Genomic DNA, 12,345 nt, shown 5'->3' on the forward strand with positions numbered 1-12,345 from the left:
CATATACATACACATATATATATATACCCAGGATGGAAGGTAACTTGGTGCATCTTAATGACATAAAGACTACCCTTGTCCTGAAAAGCTCTGCCTCCCTTCCTGCTATTTTGTTTTGTCATTTCTTGGCAGGATTAAGAGATGTAATGCTATTTTATTAAAATAAGGGGTTCTCTTAACAGTATAGTGACCCTCCTGTCTCATTGCATGATAAACTCTACTCATCACATGCAGGCATTTGCAGGAATTCATATTTTTCATGGTGTTCTAATGAGTCCGAAAGGACTGTTCCTTGGTCACTGACTGTCCAACTGTGGGGCTGACATGCATGTCCCGCAGTGTGTCTGTGTGGGGCTCCTCCCAGTAGAATTTAGCTAGTTCCTCACTGGGTGTGCAAACCAGTCAGGAAAGAGAAGTGTTTTTATTTCTATCAAACTTACACAAGTATGACAACTAAAGAAGCAAATAACTCCATAAGGTTTGCTCATAACAACCTACCACCATTCCATTGCCTTCTCACTGTGTTTATCCTGAGGCAGCACCATGTGATCTTGCGATTGTAGAAGTAACTGGTGCTAAATGAAACCGGCTCAGAAAAACATGAGACGGGCGCCTGGGTGGCTCAGTCGTTAAGCATCTGCCTTCGGCTCAGGTCATGATCCCAGGGTCCTGAGATCGAGCCCCACGTTCGGGCTGCCTGCTCAGGGGGAAGCCTGCTTCTCCCTCTCCCACTCCCCCTGCTTGTGTTCCCTCTCTCGCTGTGTCTCTCTCTCTCTGTCAAATAAATAAATAAAATCTACAAAAAAAAAATCCTACTAAGATTTACCTTCTTAAAAAAAAAAAAAAAAGAAAACCGTGAGACCTCCAAAACATTTTTTTAAAAGATTTTCTTTATTTATTTGAGAGAGAATGAGCAGCAGGGAGAGGCAGAGGGAGAGAGAGAGAGAAACAGACTCCCCACTGAGCAGGGAGCCCAACTTGGGACTCGATCCCAGGACCCAGAGATCATGACCTGAGCTGAAGGCAGATGCTTAACCGACTGAGCCACCCAGGTGCCCAGCTCCAAAACATTTTAAGATGGGGTTCTTTGGGGCGCAGTTGAGCAGCTGCCTTCAGCTCAGGTCATGATTCCAGGGTCCTGGGATCGAGCCCTGCATCTGGCTCCCTGCTCAGTGGGGAGCCTGCTTCACCCTCTCCCTCTGCCTGCCACTCTGCCTATTTGTGCTCTCTCTCTCTCTCTCTCTCTCTCTCTGCGTCAAATAAATAAATAAAATCTTTTTTAAAAAAAAGATGGGGTTCTTTGGCCACTTTGGTTGTCTTTCTAAGGGGAGAAGAATTACAGAGGATAAATCCTCGGAAAGGGGACCAGGAGAGAAGGAAGGACAAATAGGAAACGGTCTCTTACCTTCCAGGGGCCTACAGCATGGGGGTGGGGGGGTAGGGCTAGAACAGCAGTGCCCTATAGAGCTGCTCCCAAGGATGAGAACAAAGCAGACAGTTCGAAGGACAAGAGCTTTTGGTGTGACAGGTGTCATGGGCATTGTGTGTTCAGGTGAGTTTCTCCTGCTCCCTTCCCCCTTCCCCTCCTCCCTGGGCTTCAACACCTCCCCAGCTGGATAAGCAACCTAAGGGATATCACAGATCTGGGAGTTACATTACTGTGGCCCAAGATGTAGGCAGCAAGTATGGAAGGAGATAGACACGTATCTTGAGAGAAAACCATGACGCTCTGCAAACACCACTTCTCCCTACAGGCTTCAGCTTCAGAACATGGGCATTCAAAAGAAATGTGTGGCGCCGTTGCCGCTGGCATTTTTTAAACTTTCACATGTCTTCCCACCTTCCGCCTTGTGGTTTGCTTCCACTGATGATGAGTAATACCTAAAGGTGATTTTTATTGGGCAAAGAGATCAGTATAGGAGAGACTTTAAATTTTCGTGTCCTTGAAGATGTAATCTGAGTTTGGGAAGCATCAGTTGCTTTAAATGCTTCATTTAAATATATGTTGCATCTATGGTCTCTTTTGTAAACACTTGGGCGAGGAGCTGGTGGCTCCATGCTCTTAATACTATCCTCTTTCTTGGTGTGTTATTAAAGTGACTGATTGTTCTCGACACACGAGGAAAGGCTGGTAAATAGTGTTCATCATCTCTCACCTAGAGGCTGAGAATGATTTTTTTTTTTTTAGTCCTGAAAATCTATTGTATCCACCAAAATACTGGGCTCTGCTGTAGGTATTCTAAATACTAATTTCTTGGTGGTAGTTTCTCAACCTGGAAAACTGATAGCGGAAAGTCTTAGGTGTATACATATGCTTCCAGAGCCCACAGAAGGGTGGAAGAAAACAGGCCACATTAGGCAGTGTGGAAAGGAGTGAAGGGAAAGTGTGCGATGCGAACTGGGAAGTACTCAACAGATAATTCACAATCAGCCCATTTGTAAGGAGACCATTATCTAGGAACCTTTCAATTCTCAGAATTAGTTTGTATATTTGATTGATTTCTTTCCGACCACCTTGAGCTCAATGGAAAATGAGTAGTTTGGAATTGGATTGTCTATTCAAATCTGCAGTCACGTGGGAGGAGCATCTCAGAATTATAGAGATTGAAGGGTCCTCAATACAATGCTCCAAATACGTGTAAGGAAGAAGCGGAGCCAATGCCCATTCTGAGTACATGAGAGAGTACTGCCCTTTGGCCAAGCTGAGAGTTTGGTGAAATGTGTTTATCAGTTCCCCAGTGAAGTCTGTATTTCTAAGTACTATAGGCTTGGCTGCCTCTGCCTCTTGTGGATTTTTCTTGGGCCTGTGAAAAATAGCTCTGGGATGAAAAATGGCTCTGGGGATAGGTGGCTTCTCAACTTCTCATTTGTTTCGAGTTGGGCTATCTGGGACAGACTTCTGCACGTGAGCCACTATTTGAGGGGGAGGTTGCTCCAATGTGTTTTCCTTCCACTTCTCTGCATTCTCTGTCTTTCTGCTATACTGTAATCTGCACTTGGGGTTGCTGCCTGTAGGATTTCTTTCCCCTCTTGTGGTCCCACATTGTGATTTTGAGGAGGGTTCAGCTAAATTTCTAAGTTCTAACTCCTTTCATTCGTCTGTTTCTTTTTCTTTCTTATTTTGGCCTAGTTCTGTGTGCTGGGTTTCAGGGACTCTTCCCACCCCCACCCCCACCCCCACCCGATTTCTCCTTGTTTTCTGGCCCAGACCTTTGTTTTCTTAACACATTCTCATTTTAATGACACTTCTGAAACGGATGTGTTTTGTGTCTGTCAGAAAGCATCCATTCTTCAACTAAATCCTGTCTCTTTTCCATGAACACCATCAGGCTCTCTCAAATCCACTCCAAGCTTTGGTTTTCTCTGTCTTTGTCCTGCCTGGCTACACTTCATCATGTTTCATCTTTGGTGTGCCTTTCCTAATTCCATACATTTCTCTGCCGTGTGCCCTTAGGAAACAAGCAGTCCCTATATGCCAACCCACTTACAGTAACTGTCACTGGAAAATCATCCAGTAAGTCTGTTAGTTTTTTATGCTGATATTACTCGAGTTTTCTTAGAATTCATCTAAACATTTTTGGTCTTGATCCTTAAGAGATAGTTTCCTAATTGCTATTACTGCACACTTTGTGCTTCTTAATCGTTTTCTATCTCTTGGTTCCATTCTGATCATTGAGTTCTTGTCTCTCATCAGTTCTCAGGTTCTTGGATCCTGATCACCCATGTGATCTTTAAACACCCTTCTTTATCTAGCATACACTCTTTAAAAAAAAAAAAAGATCTTATTTATTTGACAGAGAGAGACACAGCGAGAGAGGGAACGCAAGCAGGGGGAATGGGAGAGGGAGAAGCAGGCTCCCCGCCGAGCAGGGAGCCTGATGCAGGGCTCGATCCAAGGACCCTCGGATTGTGACCTGAGCCGAAGGCAGACGCTTAACGACTGAGCCACCCAGGCGCCCCTCTAGCATACACTCTTGAAGAGAATGTAGACCTGGGTGTATGCCCTTTTCTCTTTTTATCTGTCCCTTCTGGTCTTCAAGATCTCATATTCCCCTGTTTGCACAAGCTGACTTCTAAGATCTCACATTTATGAATGCTTACTTTGAACTAAATCTTGTGTTTTAATTCTTCTGCTGCTTATGTTTTTGATTTGGCATATTAGTTAACTTCTCTGAACTTTAGCCTCCCTAAATATAAAATGAAGATGATAAAATTTGTCCCATCTCGTTAAAGGGGTTGTTGTGAGGGCCAAAATTAAAGCATGGTTGAATGCCGGGTCCCCAAAAATACCACCACAATAACTTGTTGCTAAGGCAAAGTTGAGTTTATCCTTACTGTGGTAAGGAAGAACACTACCTTGGGAGAGCCTTAGTAGCATGTCAGGGAGGGGGAAAGGCAAAATGTGTGGGTAATTGTGAGGTTTAGGAATCTGATTGAAGGTGGCTGTTTGAGTATGGAAGCTTGGTTAGGATTGGGTAAGGATCATGATATAATAATTTAGGATTGGTGGACCCAACAAGGGGAGGCTTTTGAGACAAGGGCTTTGGTTTTAATCCTATTTGCTTGAAAGCCTGTTTGCTGTTCACTTGAATTTTTTTCTGTAAGTTTCTGGACCAAACAACAGAGTTAGTTGCAACGTTTTTCTTTATGAGCAGGAGTTACCTGGAATAGGAAAGTCATGTTGATGAATACAGAATAGTGAAATAATGTTTGGTAAGACAGTAAAAGAGTAAAATCATGTTAATGTAGGCAGTGCATTGTGAGGGGATAGATGCTTTTAGTTCTCAATATACAAAAGCACTTGTAAATGGTAAGTACTATACAAATGATTGCGGTGGTATTAATAGTGTTTAACTTGCTTTTGATTCTCAGCCTTTTTACCTAAATGCAATATTTTTTTCTGCTTAAACTCAGTAGGATGGGGAATCTTTATTCAAAATGACTAAGCTTCTTTTTTTTTTAAATTTTTTTAAGATTTTATTTATTTATTTGAGAGAGAGAATGAGATAGAGAGAGAGCATGAGAGGGGGGAGGGTCCTAGGGAGAAGCAGACTCCCCGCCGAGCAGGGAGCCCGATGCAGGACTTGATCCCGGGACAGATGAATGGATAAAGAAGAGGTGGTATATATACACAATGGAATATTATGCAGCCATCAAAAGGAATGAGATCTTGCCATTTGCAACGACGTGGATGGAACTGGAGGGTGTTATGCTGAGTGAAATAAGACAGAGAAAGACATGTATCATATGACCTCACTGATATTAGGGAATTCTTAATCTCAGGAAACAAACTGAGGGTTGCTGGAGTGGTGGGGGGTGGGAGGGGTGGGGTGGCTGGGTGATAGACATTGGGGAGGGTATGGGCTATGGTGAGTGCTGTGAATTGTGCAAGACTGTTGAATCACAGATCTGTACCTCTGAAACAAATAATGCAATATATGTTAAGAAAAAAAAAAGAAGATAGCAGGAGAGGAAGAATGAAGGGGGTAAATCGGAGGGGGAGACGAACCATGAGAGATGATGGACTCTGGAAAACAAACTGAGGGTTCTAGAGGGGAGGGGTGTGGGGGATGGGTTAGCCTGGTGATGGGTATTAAAGAGGGCACGTTCTGCGTAGAGCACTGGGTGTTATGCACAAACAATGAATCATGGAACACTACATCAAAAACTAATGATGTAATGTATGGTGATTAACATAACAATAAAAAAATTTAAAGGGAAAAAAAAAAGCTAGGCACTAGGTCCAGCCCACTCTCAAGGGGAAGGTATTACACAAGGTTGTGAATACCAGGCAGTGGGAATCCTTGAGTGCCATCTTTGAAGCGGCTTACCACAAAGCCTGACTTAGTCCTGCAGTTACTTCAAAGGCCCAGCAGTCATCAGTAGTGTTCTTCATTATGAAATCTTGTGAACTTGAGGAGGTAGCCTTTGTAGGAGACTGTCATCATTGTATAAGAAGGAATTAGTAGAATTATAAATTCATCCTATTTTCTTGCTAGAAATACTACAGGTGTCACCTGCATCTAAAGCACCAAGAAACAGACTGTTCTCCCCATGGATTGCATGTTTGAAAATGTTGTGTGAACCAGATAAACTACATTTAATAATAGTAGTAACACTAATAATGTTAATTTGTGTCCTCATCACATAGAAATTTTTGCCATTGGAAATTTTTAGAACTAGTTTACTACCATATTATAAAAGGATATGACTCAGGAACGGCCAGATGGAAGAGATGCATAGGGCAAGGTATGTGGGAAGGGTCAGGGGGCTTCCATGTTCTCTGAGTGCCGCACTCTCCTTGAATCTCCACCTGGAGATTATTAATTAGGGCTTCTGATAGCATATGTTAATCCACTGAGTTGATAAATTCCTGCCCTTCTACCTTTGCATGTGGCTGTATTTATGTTATTGCACATGTTTATCTGAAACTCTCAGACTTGGACCATGTAAATAACCCTCAACCTAGTCTACCTGGCTTCTGATTTCACAGGTAATTCAATAGATTAACACAACTCAAAAGAAAGGGATAATATAAGTAAAGGTACTCAGATAGTCTTGATTGCCTATTATTATTATTTTTTTAATTCCCTTCCACTATGGGATCTTCTCCTTATTTCTCTCTCGCCTATAGGTATGGGGCTGTGGATAAAACAGCTGTGCTTAAAAAGTAACAGCTGTTCATTGCAGTGCTGTTTAGTGCTGGTGAACTGTCTGACAACCTATCTGCCATATTTTTTTCTGATTCCTACCCTTTCCCATAACTCTGGGCCCCTTTGTTGTTTCATACACATGATAAATGCTTTATTGTCTCGAGGCTTTTGCTCTTGCTGTTTCCTCTGCCTGGAATGCTGGTCTTAGCCATCCTTGGTCTGCTGATCCCTGACTCTCTATAGTCTCATTGCAGTGTCCTATTTGACCATTGGAGTACCAGTGTGGACCATGATGAAATAAGAGAACTGGAAGGGTCCTCAGAGGCTTCATAGTAATTTTCCTATCTCATTTGGGAGATAAAAACAATGAAGAAAATAGATTTGCTCGGGATTCAAAGAATGTGTCATGTGCTTGATATAAACTCAGGACAAGGCCAGACATAGAAGGGAATGTGAAAGCCCATGGCAAAGAAATGACCCTTTGCCTAGTTAGAGAGGCAAAACTAACTTAGATTCATTTAATCCATGTCATAGTTGTGGGGAAGGAAACGTTGCAATTTAGAGAAGTCTTAGAAAATCTTTTTTTTAAAGATTTTATTTATTTATTTGAGAGAGTGAGAATGAGAGAGAGAGAGAGAGAGAGAGAGCACATAAGAGGGGGGAGGGTCAGAGGGAGAAGCAGGCTCCCCGCCGAGCAGGGAGCCCGATGTGGGACTCGATCCCAGGACCCCGGGACCATGACCTGAGCCGAAGGCAGTCGCTTAACCAACTGAGCCACCCAGGCACCCAGTCTTAGAAAATCTTAATAGTGGGGTGGAACTTGTTTTAGCTTTTCAAGGATAAAGCAAAAGTAAGAACCCACAGAGGAGAGGGAGAGAGTACTCAAAAGAGGAGAAAGGTATGGAGCAAGGGGATAGAAGTAAGAGGGCACAGAGAGAGCTCTGATCTTTAAAGCTGAACTGCCTATTGAAACCTGCTCCTGGCACAAGACTTACATCTTTCCCAGCACTTGTGTCACTTGGCCCTGAGTACAGGGCGGCTTTATTGGATTGTTCTGTCTGTGACACTGCAGCTATTCGTCACACTCAGCTATAGGACCTGACAATATAATGATGTTCTATTTTTACTTCTGTCCTGATAGTGTCCCAGAAGTACTGAAATTATGACCAGAAAATTAATTTCTTTGCACTTGGACAAGTAAAAGAACAGGGAATAGTTCTACATGCAGGCTCTAAATCTCCAGAGTTGTTTAGAAACACTTTGTGTTAAGAGTTCGGGCTGAATTTTGCATTAAACTTTGCACTTCTCCCCAGAGGAATTGGCGAGAAAAATATCTGATCAGAGCATTTTAATGTTGCTCAAGGCTATCAAACAGATGCTTGTGTATATATGCACACACAGCTGTAACATTGATTATTTTGCAAGTTCAGAAATGGAAAGGCTATGGAGCACCTGGCTGACTCAGTCAATGGAGCATGTGACTCTTGATCTTGGGATTGAGAGTTTGAGCCCCATGTTGGGTGTAGAGATTATGTAAAAAAATAAAATCTTAAAGAAATGGAAAGGCTGTTTTATGCCACATACTAGTTGCTTTTTGAATATGGAAATGAAACCCGTTACTATATTTTTTTTAAAGATTTTATTTGAGAGAGAGCATGAACTTGAGCTGGGGGAGGGGCAGAGGGCTAGGGAGAGAATCTCAAGCAGACTCCCCACTGAGCACAGAACCCAACACGGGGCTCAATCTCATGACCCTGACATAATGACTTGAACCAAAACCAAGAGTCAGACACTCAACCAACTGAGCCACTCAGGTACTCCAAAACCAGCTACTAATTTAAACAAGCTCCTTTTGCAAAGGAGATTTTCTTAGAGGTGTGTGTGTGTGTGTGTGTGTGTGTGCGTGCGTGATTGATCCCTCAACAGAGTATTCAGTGAACTATTCCAGTGCACCCTAGAAATGAAAAAGGTACAGTGTGCCTAGAGCTTAAGGAGGTGTATTCATGTAAAGAAGAGGCATTGCATCCAATACCGGGAAATGAACACACAGGACAGTTTGTGTCCTCATTCACATGGAACTCCTCGTAAGATCAGTTCAGGCCACATTCAGGGGCTTCTTGATACTCTTCCCTAATATTTAGTCCTTAGTCTCAGACTGTCAGAGACAGGTGGGCCCTTGGAGCTCTCTCCACTGTGTCGGGGAAGACATGGCAACTTAGCAACGAGCACACAGATTGTGACTGAACTGACGCTGCAATCCTGGCCCTTGTTTTGTTCCACCATGCACCTCTTCTCTCTGGACAACTCAAAATTCCCATCTCTAGGTAGCTGACAGTTAAACAAAGGCAGTAAATCAACCCCTTTTCCACATGGAGGAACAGAACCACAGTGACCTTAAATGATTTATCCACAGTCACAAGGCCAAAGAGCGGACTAGGTCAAGAATCCGTGTCACTTATGCTGTGGCCACACCCCTGTTTGATGACTGCATCAATACTTAGGAAGAAATGTCATGTAACTAGGTGGTTAAGTTTTCGTTGCTTAGGCCGACTGGTATGTACTGCATGTTACATTCAACCATTGGGATGCCTTTGCCATCCTTCCAGAATCCAGAGTTTTATAGCAATTTCTTATATGCCTGTGTCCACAGTTAGAGTAGGCTTAGGTTTGAAGTATTAAGGGTGGAGAGGAGATAGTGATGCAGTGCACATAGTGGAATCCCGTAGGAGGTTAGCCTTCCAGGAGCTTCTGAGCATGTAATAAGCCTGCTTTATAATTTACATGCTTCTAATTCCTTTAGAAGCATGTAATTAGAAGGTAGAAAGTAGTAAGTGCTATGATTGAGGTCTGGATCTGGATCTAATGCTTCAAATCTGAACTCAAAATTGTTACTAGAAGGCATAGACACAAAGGAGTATCTTTCTTAGGCACATGTTTTCTGTGAAGGTGGGAAATCACTGGACAAGATAGGAAATAAAGAGAACCATTAGATGCCCTTGGAGAAAAGTATATTATTTATTTATTTTTGGAACCTAAGAAACAAGTTGGGACAACCATCATTCCTTCCTTCATTAACTCAGCAAACAAGTATTGATTTCTATTATATTAATAGAATAGATGGGGGGCACTTAATAATTCCAATGAGCAATGAGAGTGAAGTACAAAGCCAGTGTTAACTCTGTGCCTGGACTACCAGTTTGCTATTTAGAAACAGTTTCCAATCTCAGCTTTCCCACTAAAACCTACAATTAGTTTGAATGTTGTACACTGATTACCATACTGCTTGCAGTAAAATATCACCCTCTCTTAATTGCACTTTCTTTGACAGTCTTTCCATTTGAATTATTCATCCTGGTTTTGAAGAAATTCTATGCAAATCAACAATATAATAAGTGCTTGTAGTTTTGTTTTGTTTTGGTTTTTTTTTTAGAAAACTATATTCCAAATCCTTTCATAAGGTGGTGTGAAAACAATCATGACCAAGTTGGCTGGCTGTTATTTGCACTGATTTTCTAATTCAAACCAATCTGTGTCAAGAATTCTGTGAAAGGGTTTTCTGAAGAGGGTGGAGGTTAGCTCAGATGACCTATAAGGTCTCTTCCACCTCATGAGTATATATGATTTGGTGGTAGATTGGATAGAAGCCATCTGCAAATGACATTTAAAGGGCTTTGGATTTTTTTTCTTGGAGCCAGTAAGGGTCAAAATTCTTCTTGCCAAAGGGCACAGCTTACCTTCTTGTTTATGGTAGTCATTATTCATTTGTCACAGGATTTGAAATAATAGAGTATTATGTTCAACTTCAGGATGCTATTGCTTTAAATTGTAATAAGTTTTTCTTTATGTGCCATTTACAGACTGCTCTGTCATGCCTAACCCTTGTGATATTGAAGGGCAAAAGTAGACAAGGACTTCACAGAGGTTCTGTATATGTGAATGTATGTATTTGGAATGGCTGTGTATGGGAGCAAAGTTTGCCACCCCAAAATGTGTCTCTTTGGCATGTGGATTATTTTAGGCTGATTATTTTAAGAAACAGAAGGCTCAGGAAGAAACTTTGACCTACCCCCTAACTTCCTAAAAGACTTTAGATAAAGGACCTGCTCCAGGAAGGGAGTTATCACCACAGATAACTACATTATAATACGAACTAGGTTGGTAAGCAGGGAGGAACTTAGCAAAGTCTGTTAAAATTCCTCTTTGTGTCCCATTGTTTCTGGATGGCCCAGCAAACATTTGTTTACAAAACATTTACTCTTTTTCATCTTCCTGTGAATTGTCTTCCTTCCCTCTGAAGTCCCAGACCCTGTGCTCTTTTCGTTAGCCCTGGATGGCATATAAGCCTCAGTTGCCTAACCCTAACCTGTGGGCCTCATATTCTTATGGAGACCTGTAGGTATGTAATTGAATTTGATTTTTTTCCTGTTAATCTGTCTCATGTCAATTAATTCTTAGAACAGCCAAAAGAATCTTAAAGGGTAGTTAAGAATGTTTCCTACTCCACAGCTGCATGGCAAGCTAAAGGAACCTGATAGTGTGCTTGTTTGTGGAGAATGCTAATCCCTATCTAGTGTCTGCACGTGCACACATGCATATACACAGCAGGATGACCATATGGTAGCCCATACCATCTGTAAGGCCAAGACTTCTATTTGTAGGGATGCATTTTATTTGTTCAAAAGCAGAGGTTCTTAATTTTTTTTTTTTTGGTCACAGATCAATTTGATAACCTGTTGACATCTTATACCATCTGTTAAAAAAAATAGGCTTTTGCACATATCCATAGACTTTTATAATTTTTTAGGGGCTCAAGGACTACCTCAGGAGTCCAACATATTACCCAGGCTAAGAAATCCTGTTGTTATCTAAGCAATTATTTCCTTACTTGATTATAAGACATTTGGTTACCTACCATGTACTTTGGGCCCAGTGCTGGATGCAAGACACCTATCTAGTATCAGTTCCCTCCTCACCAGCCATGTAAACTTCGGACCATCCCTTTACCTCCCCAAGTTCAAGTTTTTAATAAATTAATACTATAATGTTCTAATGGGATGATTCCTAAAGTCCCTTGTAGTGCTTTATTTACTCAGCCTTGTTCTAAGCACAAAAGGCGATGCACTGTCCCAAGCATCCAGTAAGGTAAGCCAGTGACCAGAACCAGGCAAAAACAAGAAACAGAGGGAACAAAGGCTCCTATTAGGCCATCTGAAGCCCAGACAGGTAAAAAAAACTGTCTCACTCATATGAGGGAATGGCAGCACCACGTCTGCCTCTATATGTGGCATTTGATATTAGTATAATAATTCTCATGTCACTAATACTTTTTGGCTATTGCACAGTTGTTTTACTTTATTGGTGGGTTGCTTTTAAACTTTTTTTAGGTTGAATCCCTTTCAACTAAGTATTTAATGGGTCACATTGCCGCCTTGGACTCACGGGAGGTCGGGGAGTTGATACCTGGTGTGAGGAAGTCGTGAATGGTTTCCACACAAACCTTTTCAAGTAAATTATACTTAAAATGTTTATGTTATTACAGACTCTACTGAAAAACATTTCAAAAGCTCTTAGTAAACTTGTCCTTAGGCTGCTTATGTCTGTATTTATTCAGCCTTCAGATATTCATTTGCTCATGTCAGAATGTGTGTTTTAGTTTTTATTCAATATGATTTAATTTTACATTCAAGGTTTG

General features: G+C 41.7%; 1 protein-coding gene across 1 annotated transcript in view; it reads left to right on the forward strand.

The window, feature by feature from the left end:
* USP26 (ubiquitin specific peptidase 26) overlaps positions 1-12,345 on the forward strand; it is a 53,487-nt gene that overhangs the window by 8,102 nt on the left and 33,040 nt on the right. The gene's annotated exons all lie outside the window — the stretch shown is intronic.

Source organism: Callorhinus ursinus, unplaced genomic scaffold (genome assembly GCF_003265705.2).
Source record: "Callorhinus ursinus isolate GAN/ISIS: 27379988/994484 unplaced genomic scaffold, GSC_fseal_2.0 scaffold33, whole genome shotgun sequence".
In the NCBI taxonomy this organism is placed as follows: Eukaryota; Metazoa; Chordata; class Mammalia; order Carnivora; family Otariidae; genus Callorhinus; species Callorhinus ursinus.